Source organism: Talpa occidentalis, unplaced genomic scaffold, assembly GCF_014898055.3.
Source record: "Talpa occidentalis isolate TD23 unplaced genomic scaffold, MPIMG_talOcc4v2.1 talOcc4.9, whole genome shotgun sequence".
Taxonomy (NCBI): Eukaryota; Metazoa; Chordata; class Mammalia; order Eulipotyphla; family Talpidae; genus Talpa; species Talpa occidentalis.
Window position 1 is genome coordinate 40540423 of NW_023605305.1, and position 15448 is coordinate 40555870.

Sequence of the window (15448 nt, forward strand, 5' to 3'; positions counted from 1 at the left end):
AGCTACATTCACTACATACTAAATTCCTCCTGCAATGTCTATTGCCTGTCAAGCACCTATTTAATGGTTATTACGTAGCTGAAATAACATCTTTTAAAGGGGCACTTTCTGTACTGGTCAGGAAAGAATGAGGAGAAGGAATCACAGAATGGTTCTCTACCAATTATGGTCCTAAACAGTCAATATGCAGAGTCCAAGATGGAAGGGAGTGAGATGGTGAGGGTCAAAGTTGACTGGATAGATCTCATCTTCTCTCTCTCTAAAGGTATTAATTCCATCCATTCTAGTTTCTGCACCTCTGCCATAGCAGCACTCTGTCTCCAGAGACCCTACTATAACTGTTATGCTGAGAGGTAAATCTTAGAATGTGACATCAATTCAGAATAATAGGGTTATAATCATTTATTGCCAATGCATTGATTACAGTCAGGAAGAACTGATTGTAGTAAATTTTCACTTCTTAATAAAAATACTTAAAAAAAACTTCTTAATAAAAATGTTTGCAAAATCAAAATTAAGCTGTTTTTAAGATGGTACTTTTTATTTGCACCATATATTTTGATAGTGCTGGAAACTGGCCAAAATCAAAAACTACTTTCTAGAGCTAAAATTAACATTCTTCCATGATCAAACAAACAAACAAACAAACAAACAAAAACCTGAATTTATTTGGCATAAAATTAAGGTAGACAAAATATTCACTAATTTTTGGCATTTTTGGTCACTTTGGCAACATAAGAGAGCACAGAATTAACACTGCTAAAGGTCTCTTATTTGGGTATTATAGGGTAAATGAATTAATCAGGCTTTTTGTGCCACTAACCTCTGTAGTTATCCCCTGCAGCCTTGATCATGTTGATGCAGAAGGCACAGGGAGCAGGGACACTTGGAGTATGGGTATGAGCATGCGTAAGTGTGCACACCTGAGCCTAAAGGCCAGCAATATAAGAATAGCTATGGGGTAGATGGCTATGGGAGGATGGCTGGTTACAAGAAGACATGGAGGGGTGGGAGACTCAGTTTCTTGCCTGTCTCCCAGCCACCATGCCCTCCCTCCCTCACCTGGCCCATGCCTGCCTCTTTGCATATTAGCTTCACTGCCTGCCATGCCTGTGTGTCTAGTTCTCTAACAACATTAAACCTGAAAAAGCCAATGAGTGCTCTGGGACTCTCCTTTATCCATCTGCCCAAATCAATAGTGGACCTGCCCTGTGCATGCTGGCACTAGAGGTATATACTCAAAAGAAATGAAATGAGGGACTCAGATATTTGTACCCCTATGTTCATAGCAAGATTGTTCACAATAACCAAAAAGTACAACCCAAGTGTCCACTGATTAATGAATGGGTAAACAAAATGTGGCATATACATATATTGGAATATTATTCAAAGTAAAAATTAAGTGAATTTCTGACACATTCTACAATAACTGTGAACCTCAAAGACATTATGTTAAGTGAAACAAGCCAGGCACAAAAAGATGAGGTACCCAGAACAGTCAAATTCACAGAGTTAAAAAGAACAGTGGTTACCATAGGGGCAGGGGGAGGGGGAGGAGCTATTTTTTAATGGATATAAAATTTCAATTTAGGATGACAAAAAAATTCTGGTGACAGTGATGATGGTCATACCCAGTATGAATATACTTATTCCAATGAACTGTAATGGCTGAAATGATAAAGCTTTAAATGATAAAGATTAAGTTTTAAAAGATCCTAGTAATCATTGTTTTCCAACTAAAAGATTTCACCATTTAGGTAAAGCACTGTCAAAAAGGTCTGAATTGTATTTATTTACCACTATAACATGTTCTCAATTAAAATTAATTCCACCTCTATTATTATACACATTACACATTGCTATTATTATATAATTGCTACAAATGCAATTAGAGTTAGATACATATTCTTGATATTCAAGTCTTCCGCAACATGCCAAACTATACAACCAAACATTAAATATTCAACTACAGTATCATCTGATAATTTAGGTGAGTCTATTTAAATAAACAAAGTCTGACTCTTTGCATGTAAGCTTAAGGAAAAGAACACTTCTCAAGGATTTCAAAATTGATATTCTAGAAATAAGGGACGCCCTGGTAGCTCAAGGGGTTAAGCACAGCACTATGAAGCTATCCATAGCCTCTGAAGCATGTGTTCGATCCCCAGCCAGGGAGCTACCCACATGGCACAGCAGACCTCTCCTGTCTTGCCCACTGCTCCCTTCAGCAGTGTATTTCAGTCAGTCTATCTGTTCTGTTCCCCACTCTGTCTCTGGTGAATCCTCTCACCCGCCCCTGCTGCACCTCTGGCCTGTACCCCAGTTCTGGTATGCATAAATAATCTTTTCTTAAAAATTTATATTCTAGAAATAAAAAATATGCCTTTTAATATTAGGTATTCCTATATTTTAGAGTAAAACTTATCTAATGCAGATACATAGGAATTTGTCACCTTTTCCCATTGTTCAACAGTGTTTGTTGATTAAAATATGCGAGTTATGTTAATAGCTGATAATCTTAAAATTTCAAATTTGCTAAGATTTCTATTAGTTCGTGTATGTGTATTAACAAGCACAAATCAATGTTCTGATTTCTTTTAAAATTTCTGATGCTCTGTATATTTTGAGACATTTTCATTTGTCTTCAAAAAAGAAAAGTAAGTGTTACCTTCAGCAAATTATACTCATTCTCTTAAGTAATTTGCCTTAAAAGCATCACCAAGTAAACAGACGAGACAAGACTTTATAAATTGATGACACTGTCTTGTTTTCTTTTGGGCTTGAAATTAAAGGCCTTTTCTACTTGAAAGGTTGTTTTAAGTATTAAGTGAGTGTCCTCATTTGATATAAGACTTTTGACATTTCATTAGATGGTCTTTCACATTTTCAGATGACCAAGGACTCACAATTCTGACTTAGTAATAAGTAAATGCCATCACAATAGTTGCATTATCTCAGGATATGACATTATAAAAATGTAGTGTTTCTTAAAGTTGCCAAACCACATGATACAAAATAACTCAAATTAATCAAAGACATGTCTGTTAGCCTTACTGTAGAGTGGATCCTGCACACAGCTCAATGTGTGTATTAGTAATCAAAACCACACAAATTGAGGCAATAGCAAATAACAAATAGTCATACGCTAACAAATACCTCCCAAGTGCAAGAATGTCTTTCAGAGGTACACACAAAAGATGCAAAGATTTCCTCACTTATTTTTCAATGTCTGATGACAAAAACAAGAAAAAGACTAGGCTTTAGCATCGGGTTAATAGCCATCATGTAGATAATTATTAGCCTGGCAAGCAAGAGTTGAATTACTATTCTTCCTATAATAAGTTAATGTAACACAAAATATTCCTGATTATGAATGAGTACGATGCCATGGTTTGCAAGAGAACAAGTGGAAAAATGAAGGGCCATGAGGCCTAAGAGGCAGTGGGTACATTACATTTTTTAAAAACATGGAAATACAATTTTATAAAGAGAGATTTACACATTGTTTCATACTCTAGAAATAATGGTCATTCAAATAACAACTAATTTTCATCACATATAATTTGCACGTTATTCACTGAAATAGCAGTCAAAAGACCTGGTAAGTTGGGACTCATATTTTTCTTCTTTAAAAATATTCTAGGGCCTCGCCTGGTGGCGCAGGTGATTGAGCACTGCATTGTGAAGCTGTCCGCAGCCTCTGCAGCGCTGGTTCGATCCTGGCTGGCAGGCGAGGATCCCACATGGCACAGCAGACCTCTCCTGTCAGGCTCCCTGTTCCCCTCAGCAATGTATTTCGTCGTCTGCCTGTTCTGTCCCGTGCTCTGTCTCTGGTGAATCCTCTCACCTTCCCGTGCATCTGGCCTGTACCCAGGTTCTTGTATAAATAAATAAATCTTTAAAAAATAATAATAAAATAAAAATAAAAATATTCTAGCTTTGACTGTTTTTAATTGAGAAGAATCAATTGTAATTACACCTAACCAAAGCCAATGGTTTCACAAAGCTTTAGGTTCTCTAACCTAAATCCACTAGGAAATACACTGGCATTGTCCTAATGAAAGCCTGCAGTACAACAGTTCATCCTTCCCACTCATGGGAATAAGCAGCCAGATAGATCACTTCAATAGCAAAGATAAAAGATGAGATAGCAAGTTGTTTGCCATGGCAACAACTTTTAAAATTCTAAACAGATCACTTTCTCCTATTTAAATATAAATGTGGTCGAAAGCAGCTGCTACAATGACTGACAAGTTCTCAATCAAAATCCATTACCATGAGGTTTTCCGACTTAGAGTGCATAACAATATCTGCTTCAGGTCAGAAACAGAAGCTTAAAATGTATCATTCCAAACTCTCTTTCAGTTTCAGGTAAAATTGCACTGCTGGAGTCTAATCTTAATTATGTGTTGAATAAAAGTGTACTTTAGTTTTATTTCAGAGAATTAGTACAGAAAAATATCCCAGAGATACATCTGTTGTGCCATTTTAAGTTTGGGTTTCTAATGCTGGATCTCTTGAGAGCTATTTTAAATCCTCCAATATTGGCCAAAATGTATTTAGTGGCCTGTAGAAATGGGCAGTAAAAAGACAGTATCTTCTTATTAGTTCTTGTAAGGTTCCCAAGGGAATGTAATCTGAAACTAAATTTTTAAGACTTCTCTATCAATAATGCAGGTATATATACACTAAATGCCATCATTATATTTGAAAGAACATTTGATAGAAAGTATGAAATATGAAGTACCTAAAAATGAACCTAAACTTGAGGTTAAAAAAAACAAACAACTAATTTGATATTTAACTTCAAATTAAATGGAGAACATATTTGTAATTTTTCCAGTATAATTCAGATCATTTTGATTTCTCAACATTTTATTAATCACCAACTACATGTTGACATGTGAGTCAAAAGGTCTGTCCCTAAGCATCCAAGCATTTAGTAAACTTATATAGATCTAGAATTTCCTTTTAAATATATTACTATCCTATGATTTCTGATATTTAATTACCAAAATAAAAGCATGAAAATAAACAAAACAAGTAACTCCAAGTTATCATTTATCTTCACCAAAATATAGGAAGGATATAATCTCTAAACATAGAACTATCTTTTGACTGGAATAAATGTTGAAAAGCTGGGTATAGTTTGCTTTTGTAAAAGGTATTTACATATAAACTTCCTTAAGCACATGCACAAGGAAATCTAATATTCTTCTGTCTTTTCAAAAGAAAACATGGAAGTCGATTTGCATAATTTGTTTACTGTACCTTCCCAAGTAAACTCACAAACTGACCTTTCCTTTCTTCCACCTCCACGGATGCTGGTGAATTTGTCAGACTGCGTCTCGCCCACATATATAGAAGGCACAAGTATATTAAACTCCTTTCTGTCTTTTTCTCTTTCCAGTCTCTCTGATACTTGTTGATTATTTCCCAGCACGTAAGAACCCAGAGTGGTATGGGATAATTTCCTTTGAGCCCTGAAAACATGTAAAATCATTTCTCTACAAAAGAGCTTAAGTACTCCAGGAAAGAATAAATTAAATGTAAGGCTCATATGTATAAACATGTGGGTATGCCAACAAAATCAACCTTAAATGCTACAGATAAGAACTTCTAGGAGATTGTCAGGATCTAGCCAGTTCTAGAGCTACAAAGTGAAGAATAAAATTCTGTACTCAGTCTCAAGAAGTTGATGGCAGTCAATTTTGAGACAACCTACGTAAAAGAAAATGCCAACAGGTAGGATGAGTTGTTCCAAGTCTTGTATGAACAGCTGGACTAACTCATTGACTGGCTAGTCCTGCCCACTGGAGGATAAAAGTTAGGTGTCTAGGAAAGCTAGGAGTTGGAATGGAAACCTGTGTATGCCTGGGCATAGCCCAACCCAGAATAAGCTGTGATGCTGCTCTCCTCATTCCTGAACTTACCCTTTAAATATCTCCTCCTAACTCCCTTCAAGTGTTAGGGGGAAAGGATGTCCTGAGATAATCTCATACAGGCTTTGTGGACTCCACCCCCACTCCAGACTAAAGCCATCAGGACATTGGGAAAGACAAATCCCATCACCACCAAGGGGAGGGTGGCTGGGACCTGAGGGTGGAGTTGGGCAGCCAGGTTGGATATAAAAACCAAACACGTGGGCCTTGCTCGCTCTCTGGCTCGCAATAGCTCGCCTCCTGGTTTCACCGCTCCTGGCTGGCGGCCAACTCTGAGAGCGCCATTTTGGGATTCCTGATCTGCGGATCGGGTAGGACTCATTTAAAACTTTGTCTCCCACTTTTCTCCCAGAGCTGTACATTTCCTCATTTCCCCTTCCCTTATAAATAAACCTTTTATTAACCTTTCACGTGTGCCTGCAGTAGAGCATTGATAAGTCCTTTTAAGCGCGCGGGTGAGGACCCACAGTCAGGCACCCCGTTTTGTATCGGGGTTGCTCTACAACACAAGGAGTGAACTATATTCTCTTCACACACTGGCCCCCTCATGCATGAGTCTCTCTAATAAAGCCTTTCCTGTCCAACTACAACTAGTACTCTCTAGTGAATTTTTTCCCAAGCTTTCAGGTTGGGGCCTGTAACAATTTGACACCTTGGATAATCAACCACTCATCCCATAATCAATTCAAACAATTGTAAGAAGACCAAAGGCATTGGATTCCTAAGATACCAAAGAAGACTGTAAGAGTTTGGAATCCACTTATAGGAAAGATGCACTTGAGACTGTAGAACTAAGATGTGAAGACTACAGATTTGAATTCTAAGATTGCTCGGCAAATGCTAAGGTGTCACAAAGCTCTTTTGGATTAAGGGAGAGTTAAATGATTCTCAAAACCCAAAGACTTTTATGGATCCAAGTAATTATATGTTTTAACATCAAGAAGAAAACTAGGTTTAAGTAGAACAACTTCAGTTTTTATTTTTTTTTCAATTTTATTTTCAACTTCAGTTTTTAAATGAACTTTTTTTTTAAATGAACTTTCCTAAGGTATAATTTACACATAATAAAATAATACTAATCTCAAGTGTACAATATGATGAGTTTTGAAAAAAAAAAAAAAAAGATAGAAGATATCTCCACCTCAAGAAGCTTCCTTAGCCTTCCCTGAAGTCAACTTCCCATCCCTGGCCTCAGGCCAAGGCCAAAAACCAATAATGTGCTATCATTACAGATTAGTTTTGCCCTTTCTAGAATTCACATTTATTCCCTATTAATAATTCTGTGGCTCAGGGAAATTAAGCAGCATGTACAATTTCACACAACCTTAAGATTTGAATTCAGAATATGAAATCAGGTCTGTCTGATGCCAAACTAATATTAAGTAATACTACAGGATTTGGGTCTTGCTCATTTTCTGCATCTTGAACTGGATGGGTGGCACCCAAGTAATAGGAAGAGCCACTTTGAATAATTATCTCGATCATTAGTTAAAGGCAACAAAGAGTCACAGAGTATCTCCCCAAATATGTATTAACTACAAAGGGAAAGATAGCAGCTTTACAGTGAAGAAAACTAGCAGAAATCACCTTAACCAAGAGAGCAAGGCCAAACCACTAATAAATAAGACATTGAATTCATGGATCACATTATAAAAAAGGAATTATTTCTATGGTATTCTTGTTAAATATGCATAACTTTAGTCTAATCATGAGAAAACACTGAGCAATCCCAAACAGAGGTTCACAAGTTAAAGAAAGTCTAAGGAACTATTTTCAGACTATAGGAGAATAAAGATGAAATAATAACTAAGTCCAATGTTGGATTCTGAACTGGATTCTGATGAGAAAAAAAGGTATTAATGGAAAAATGAGTGAAATTCAAATAAGGTTTTTAGTTTAGTTAATAGAATTGTACCAATGTTAGTTTCCTAGTTTTAATAACTGGCTAATGGCTACGCAAATATTAACACTGTATGAAGCTGGTAAAGAATATATGAAAATAATACAATTTAAAATTTCTGGATGTCTGAAATTAACTCAAAATAAGTTTTAAAAGAGTCCTAGAATATTTTCCTGCAACTCTAACATATTTCATAATCTTCAATAATGAATGCATATAAACCAAATCTGTAGTAAAAATACACATGGCCAATTTTCCCTTAATTCATATCAGTATTTATTAAACAGATTACACAAATTAATATAGAATATTGTGACTGCTTTCAAGCTACTTATAATTTAATAAATGAGCCATGACAAATACAAAAAGTTAAGTTAGTTTAAAATATAAAAGTTATTATTCTACAATAGAATTTTCCCTGGAATACTTCAGACAGACCACTAAATATTAAATACTCTCCATGCACAAAAACTCTACAAGTTCTTGATAAAAATGTGATATCCCATGAAATAAAATTTGAAAATCCTAACCAAACACAGTATGTATGATAGGTATGCATTGTAGGAACATTGTTTTGTCTATAGAGAACAAAACAGCACCCCCTGTCTGAGGTGAAATGTGAAATGCAAAATGCTAATTTCCCTACTATAAGAATGAAGTTGTAAGATTGATATTTGGACTCAAATATCCAATCTTCACAGCTCGTGTCAGGTCTAAGGGTAGACCTCTGACCTGAGCTGAGTCCATGGTAAAAGTCCACTCCAGGTCTAATTTATATATTAAGTAGTTTGATTTAAAACAAATAGAAAAAATTATGAATGGGAGGGAGACTGTAACTTTTAATGAAAAAACTGGAAGGATACTAGAGTAGCTTGTACCTCTGCAGAACACAATGAACAAATTGTTAAAAAAAAATAAATAAAAGGGGAGTTCTGCAGACCTTAATAGCATACATTTACAGGTCTTCCCTCTTAGATCCCACTATCTCTATATCAAGCCACAACTTAATTTGTTTCAGGTAGGCAGAAATGTTATCTGTCTTTTCCACCACTGTATTAAAACAATGTTTTATCATATAATAGGCCCTCAATAAAAATTTGCTGACTAAAAAAAAAAAGGGAATTCCCAGGCTAGAAAATGCAATTGGCCTAGTTTATTTTAGGTATATACACCTTGAAGAATCAGCTGGCTAAAGATCACTTGAAGCTATTTTGGAATGCTTTCCATTAAAGAGAATTTGTAGATGATGCTAAATGGCACTTATTGGATATGTAAATATTAAAATATTTGATCTGTAAAATTATTCTATAACAGTAAAGAAATGCATTTTATGTATATTTTGAGGCCTTTAAATTTGCATATTTTCATGATCCTTTAATTACTTGTATAATTTCCCAATTTTTTCTCTTAAATAATAGGCAAAAGATATGTGTGAACCAAAATAACTTAAGTAGATTTATTCATTCAGTTTTTTGGTTCATAACTGACCTATATTTCTTTTAGGTGCTACTCAACATAGATTTCTTACACAACAAGTTATTTTACTCATATTTATTTGCATTAATATATTATTAATTGTGGGGCCTCCCCGGTGGCGCAGTGGGTTGAGTGCAGTGCTGTGAAGCTGTCCACAGCCTCTGCAGCTTGAGTTCAATCCCCAGCCAGCCAGGGAGCAACCCACATGGTGCAGCAGACCTTTCCTGGCTCGCCCACTGCTCCTCTCAGCAGTGTACTTCGGTCTATCTGCCTGTTCTGTTCCCTGCTCTGTCACTGGTGTATCCTCTCACCTCCCACGCCTCTGGCCTGTACCCCAGTTCTTGTAATCATAAATAAATAAATCTTAAATATATATATATTATTAATTGCAAAATGTACAATGGTAGAATAACCTAACAAGATTTAATCATTCTGCAATAAAATGTTAAAGTTGTCTATGTAACTAAGTACTCTTAATTAAAATATATTATTCAATCTTCTCAGTAAACAAGTTTAATCTCATTGTTACAGCTAAAAATCAGAACTAAGCAAAGAATAATTCTTCAAATTATGTTTATAAATTTATAAAATTCACTTCTCTAGTTCATATGATAATTTCGAATTTTGGTGCTATCTGTAAAGTATCTATTTGTTTACAATAAGTGTTATAAAATAAAAGTCTAGTCTTCAGAAAACTATAAAATCATTCCAATCTTCAAACTGAGAAAAATTACATGAAAATAGGTAAAAAGGAAGATTAGCAGCTGCAACACCCCTCAACCTGCACATCTTCATATATCACATGAGCAACTGTTTATAAAGCTACTTCCCCTAAGTTTTAAATAGAGAAAAGGACTCTTAGACAAATTTAAACATTTGCTTCAGAAAGGAAAGGCACAGAAGGAAAATTTATCCTTAAAAAAAATTCCTACTCATGCCTCAATCGCTGGTGAATCCTCTCATCCCCTGGCCCCTCCCGCCACCCCACACCCAGCCTAGATCCCATTTCTTGCACGCATAAATAAAATAAAATCTTTAAAAAAAAATCCTAATTGAGGTTTCAGAGGACCTTAACTTTGTAACTAGGTACAAAATGAAGAAATAAAAGTTTCAACCTAAAAGGCAATTTTAAACCCAAAGCAGGCTCTTAAAAGATTACCTCTGTAAGTAAGTCAAAATAAATTTGTTGTAAGTCAACGAAGAAAAATACCCCTTTATAGGATTTTGAAGCACAAAAATGTGAAATCAAATTGCTTCAGATCCTGATTGACCTTGTAAACTTTTCAGTTTCTCTTGTTTCCATTTCCTCATCTGCAAACACCTCATAGGTCTGTAGTAAATATCAATGTACATGAAAAGGGCTTGGATCTGTGATTGGCACATGGTGTTCAATACAGTCTAGTGATATTTTTTTCCAGTCAGCAAATACAAGGGAATATTTTACATTACATATAGACACTGTCGTAGCATTTTTCTAAGAACCAATTAGTTGTCGCTATATAAAATTTAGACATGGATTAACAATATAAGAACACTAAACTAAAAAAATAATCCTCATATGAAGTGACTCTAAGAAGCACCTTACTCTCAACTCTAATTTTTCAAATAAAATTGATGAACTGACACTACTAGAAACTGAAGCAATGTATACAAATGACTGTTTATCGTAGCTTTGTAATACTAAAAATACAGAAAAACTAAAAATACAGATCTCTAAAAACAGATGATTGCTTAATATTGTACTGAACAGAAATAAATGTCACTGTAACAGGGTGGTCCCCAGGAAAGGGGGAGGTTCCAGGTTCCCTGCCCCACCCAAATGGAGGATGGAACTGAGCAGGGAGAGAAGAAGCTGCAGAGGAGACTGAGGAAGGAAGGAAGCAGGATGGAGCCAGAAGGAGACCTGGAGGAGGCACATGGAACCTAGAGACACGTGAAGAAACTGTGCTTGCCTTTTGGTCGTGGACTGGGTGACACAGATGTGGGTGAGACCCGTGGGGAGGTAACAGTGGCAACTTTTATCTTGATTTTGATTTTGCTCTTTTCCTTCCAGGTTTGTCTGGTTGTTTCTGACCCTTTTCTGTGGGTACCCACTGGAAGGTGCTTTAGACTTGTGGCAGGCTTTGGGGCCTTGCTCTGGGCCAGTCCCATTTGGATGGACTTTTACCCACGAGGGGACGGGTAACTTTGGGTGCTTGATTTAGAAACTAAATTCTTTGCCTTTCCTGTATTGTTTCCTAATTGTATTAAAGTTCCTTCCCATTAAAGTCTCATATGTTTTGTGTTGATGCGGCTGTGTTGATGCGGCGGATGGCAAACCTATTTAGAGCAGGCAGGTTTGCAGGGTCTGGGGTGCCCCTCTCCCTGCCCTGTAACATCACCACCACAACCACCATGGCTAACAATTTCGGAACAGGTAAGTTCCAGAGAATGTTCTAAATATAATTTAATATACCACTCTATAAGTAAAATAATTTTATTTTCTCCATCTTATTGATGAAGTGACAAAATATATTACCCCAAATCAAGTAGTTAGAGTGAAGAATCAAGATTTGAGCCCATCTAGTTCTTAATCATTGTATGCATCTAATATTGTAAAAAATTAGCTTACTATGTTGACTGGATTGGGCTCTATCTTCAATGAATGTGGGATGATTTTTGCTTGCTTTTAATCTTTGCTTGCAACATCTATTCCAAATGTTCACTCAAACCAAAGAGAGACCATTAATATTTGTATGTTTTTCATAGAACTTTCATGTAGCCAACAAAGGTTATAACAATCTTTAAGTCAATGGTTCTTAAGCTTAGTTGAAAATTGAAATCATCTGGAAAACTTTTGAAAACATTCCAATGCCCAAGCCTCAAACCCAGAGCTCTGATTGGGGAGGCACCCTCATCCTAGTGCAATTAAATCAGGATCTGAGAATGGGATTCAGGCATAATTTTTTTTTTTAATTCTCCATGTAATTTTAGGTGGAAATGTTACAGGGCATAATTTCCATAAAAAGAGGTGAAGGTTCCCTGCCCCACCTGATGAAGGATAGAGCTGAGTGGTAAGAAGGAGACTTGGAGGAAACAAGCACAGCAGACTTAAGGAGAGCGGTCTTGCTTCTGGGTTTTGGACTTCCACCAGGGACTTGGGGAACATGGAAGAAAGTGAGTATTGTGGAGACATGTAGAGACACTTAGAAGAGATGTGCGTGAGAAACCTATAGAGAAGATAATGGCGCTGCTTTAGGTAATCCTGTTTGGCTGGGCATTTACCCACAAGGAGATGGGTAACTTTGGCTGTTTCATTGGAAAACTATTAACCTTTCTTCCCTTGTCTCTCTATACACACAACCATATTAATGTTCTTTCACACTAAGAAAATGCTTTGTCTTTATGCGGCAGATGATAGAACCTAATAACAGTGTGCAAGTTTTGACATTCTGCACACTAGCAGAAACAGGGTTGAGACCCGCAACTTTAAAAATTCCCAAATGAAAGCAAAGCCTCCAAAATCACTGAACATATGGGATAAAAATCCATGATCCATTAATCTATATGCTAACACCACAGTATTTTTAATAAGAACCTGAAAACAAGCATAATTCAGCTTCAAAGAAAACATTTCAAAAGCTTATCTGTAACTTGCTGTTCTGATCTTGAAACACATTTTACCAAAGAAGTGAAGTTACAAATGGTGGAAAGGTCAGATTCCCAGGCCACTTCACAAAAACGTATTTTACCTGAGAATTATAAGTTGCAATGACAATGACACCATGCTATTTTAGTTTTTTAAAAAAGCCTAACGGAAAATATTTTAGAGTTTGAATTTCAATGTCAGGAAACTTCTCAGTTGCTCAGGTAGCAAGATAGTCTCTTCTTTATCTCACACCCTTATCTAGCATAAGAAAGGATCCCAGCAACCAACTGGGGAGTTTGTAGCTAAGTACTGCTAGTACTTATGAAGTCTCTGCCCTGCTTCTAAAATAAGGCACAGATAAGTGATTGGAGGAAAAGTCTACGATCTTAAAGGCACGTAAAATAATGTCATGGGGGCCTCCCCAGTTGGCGCAGCAGTTGAGCACTGGGGCAGCCTCTGCAGTGCTGGTTCAATCCCCGGCTGCTCCCCAGCCACCAGAGGGTCCCACATGGTGCGCAGACCTCTCCTGCCGCCCGCTGCTCCCCTCAGCAGTGTGCTTCGGTCCTTCTGCCTGCTCTGCTCCCCGCTCTGGTGAATTCTCTCACCCTCCTGTGCTTCTGATTGTACCAGTGCTTGTATAATAAATAAATAAATCTTTAAAAAAAAAAAAAAACGACACAAAAACCTTACAAAAAAATAAATAATGTCATGGGATTAATGAGGAAAACTAGGGGGGAAAAAAGTAGAAAAAAAAAGTTTTTCCCCTCAATTAATGAGAAATAGATGTTACCTCCAAAAGGACACACATAAGTCAAGAAGTCATCTATTTGATACAACTTTACTTATGTGGAATTCAGAAAAAAGAAGAAATTGAATTTTTTACCCCCCTTTTTAGCAAAAATCCAGTTTTCTGTATTACTAAGTTGAATGGTGCTAATGATTTCACACTTATGTCAATATACAAATAAGAGAGTAAAATTTGTATATAACTTATTTTTAATTATCGAGATTAAATTTCCAAATATGTTTTTTTTAACATTTTATATCTTAAAATCTAGCATGAAATTAAAAAAAAAAAACAGACATTTAGACAGTGTACAGAAACAGAGGAGGTAGTGTTATAGGACAGGGAGAGGGGCAGCCCAAACCCCGCAAACCTGCCTATTCTATGTAGGGTTCTGCCATCCGCCGCATCAACACAAAACATATGAGACTTTAATGGGAAGGAACTTTAACAAAACTAGGAAACAATACAGGTAAGGCAAAGAGTCTAGTTTCTAAATGAAGCACCCAAAGTTACCCATCCCCTCGTGGGTAAAAGTCCATCCATATGGGAATGGCGCAGAGCAAGGCCCCAAAACCTGCCACAAGTCTAAAGCATCTTCCAGTGGGGACCCACAGAAAAGGGTCAGAAACAACCAGATAAGCCCGGAAGGAAAAGAGCAAAATCAACATCAAGATAAAAGCTGCCACTGTTACCTCCCCACGGGTCTCACCCACATCTGTGTCACCCCGTCCACGACCAAAAGACAAGCGCAGTTTCTTCACGTGTCTCCTGGCTCCATCCTGCTTCCTTCCCCAGTCTCTTCTGCAGCTTCTTCTCTCCCTGCTCAGCTCCACCCTCTCATGGGTGGGGCAGGGAACCTGGAACTTCCCCCTTTCCTGGGGACCACCCTGTTACAGTAGAAGAAGCACTAATTCAATGGTTAGACAAACAGTTAATCTAAACATGACCTGAGTCAAAAACCACACAAACCCCTGTTGTGTTTTTGCCATGATTTCAAAATCCCTGCTTGCTAGCAAATACATTCATCTGTTTTGGATATCCTGCAAAGCACTTACATCTCCATGAGTAACTCCCACAGAAAGAAATACAGTGAAATGGTTGTGTACTAGTGAACCAGTTAAAATGCCAACTGAAAAATAAAACAAAACCAGAAACTTATTTGCAGGTTAAATAAAGAAGTAAAATGACAGACATAAATTTAGAACATTTCAAGTTTTAGCTCATTTCTTACTGCCAAGATCCTTAAAGGTTAAAAAATAAAACAGATGAATAAATAATTAGGTAAATTCTCAGTAATATGCTCTCAACAAATAAACCAATATAATTTGCTATGATCTTTATTTCAAAAGGAAAACAGAAGGTCTCTACTGTACTTTAGGTCTTGTGCCTTAAATCACTAAAGAATGGGATTCATTCTATTATCTTTTCAATAACTGAATTAAAGGTTAGTAAGACATTTATACTGTTAAAAACAGCCTCAAAACATTATGTATCTAAAAGCAAACAGGCAAATGATGAGATTACCCTCCAAATCTTTTCTGATAGTAGAAGATATCACACAGACCTTCTATTTCATTACTTACTCATCAGATCCCTTTCTAAACAATGCCTTCCCTGAAGATGAAAATAGTTCTATATCCCTCACTTTGATGTTATTTATTTTAGTATCTTAAAAACATGAAGAATATGTAATTCAAGTCCAACAGTATTCAGAG

The 15448-nt window shown here is 36.5% G+C and overlaps 1 protein-coding gene across 2 annotated transcripts in view; it reads right to left on the minus strand.

Moving 5' to 3' along the window:
• Nucleotides 1-15448, minus strand: part of HS2ST1 (heparan sulfate 2-O-sulfotransferase 1) — a 151876-nt gene that overhangs the window by 92116 nt on the left and 44312 nt on the right. The gene's annotated exons all lie outside the window — the stretch shown is intronic.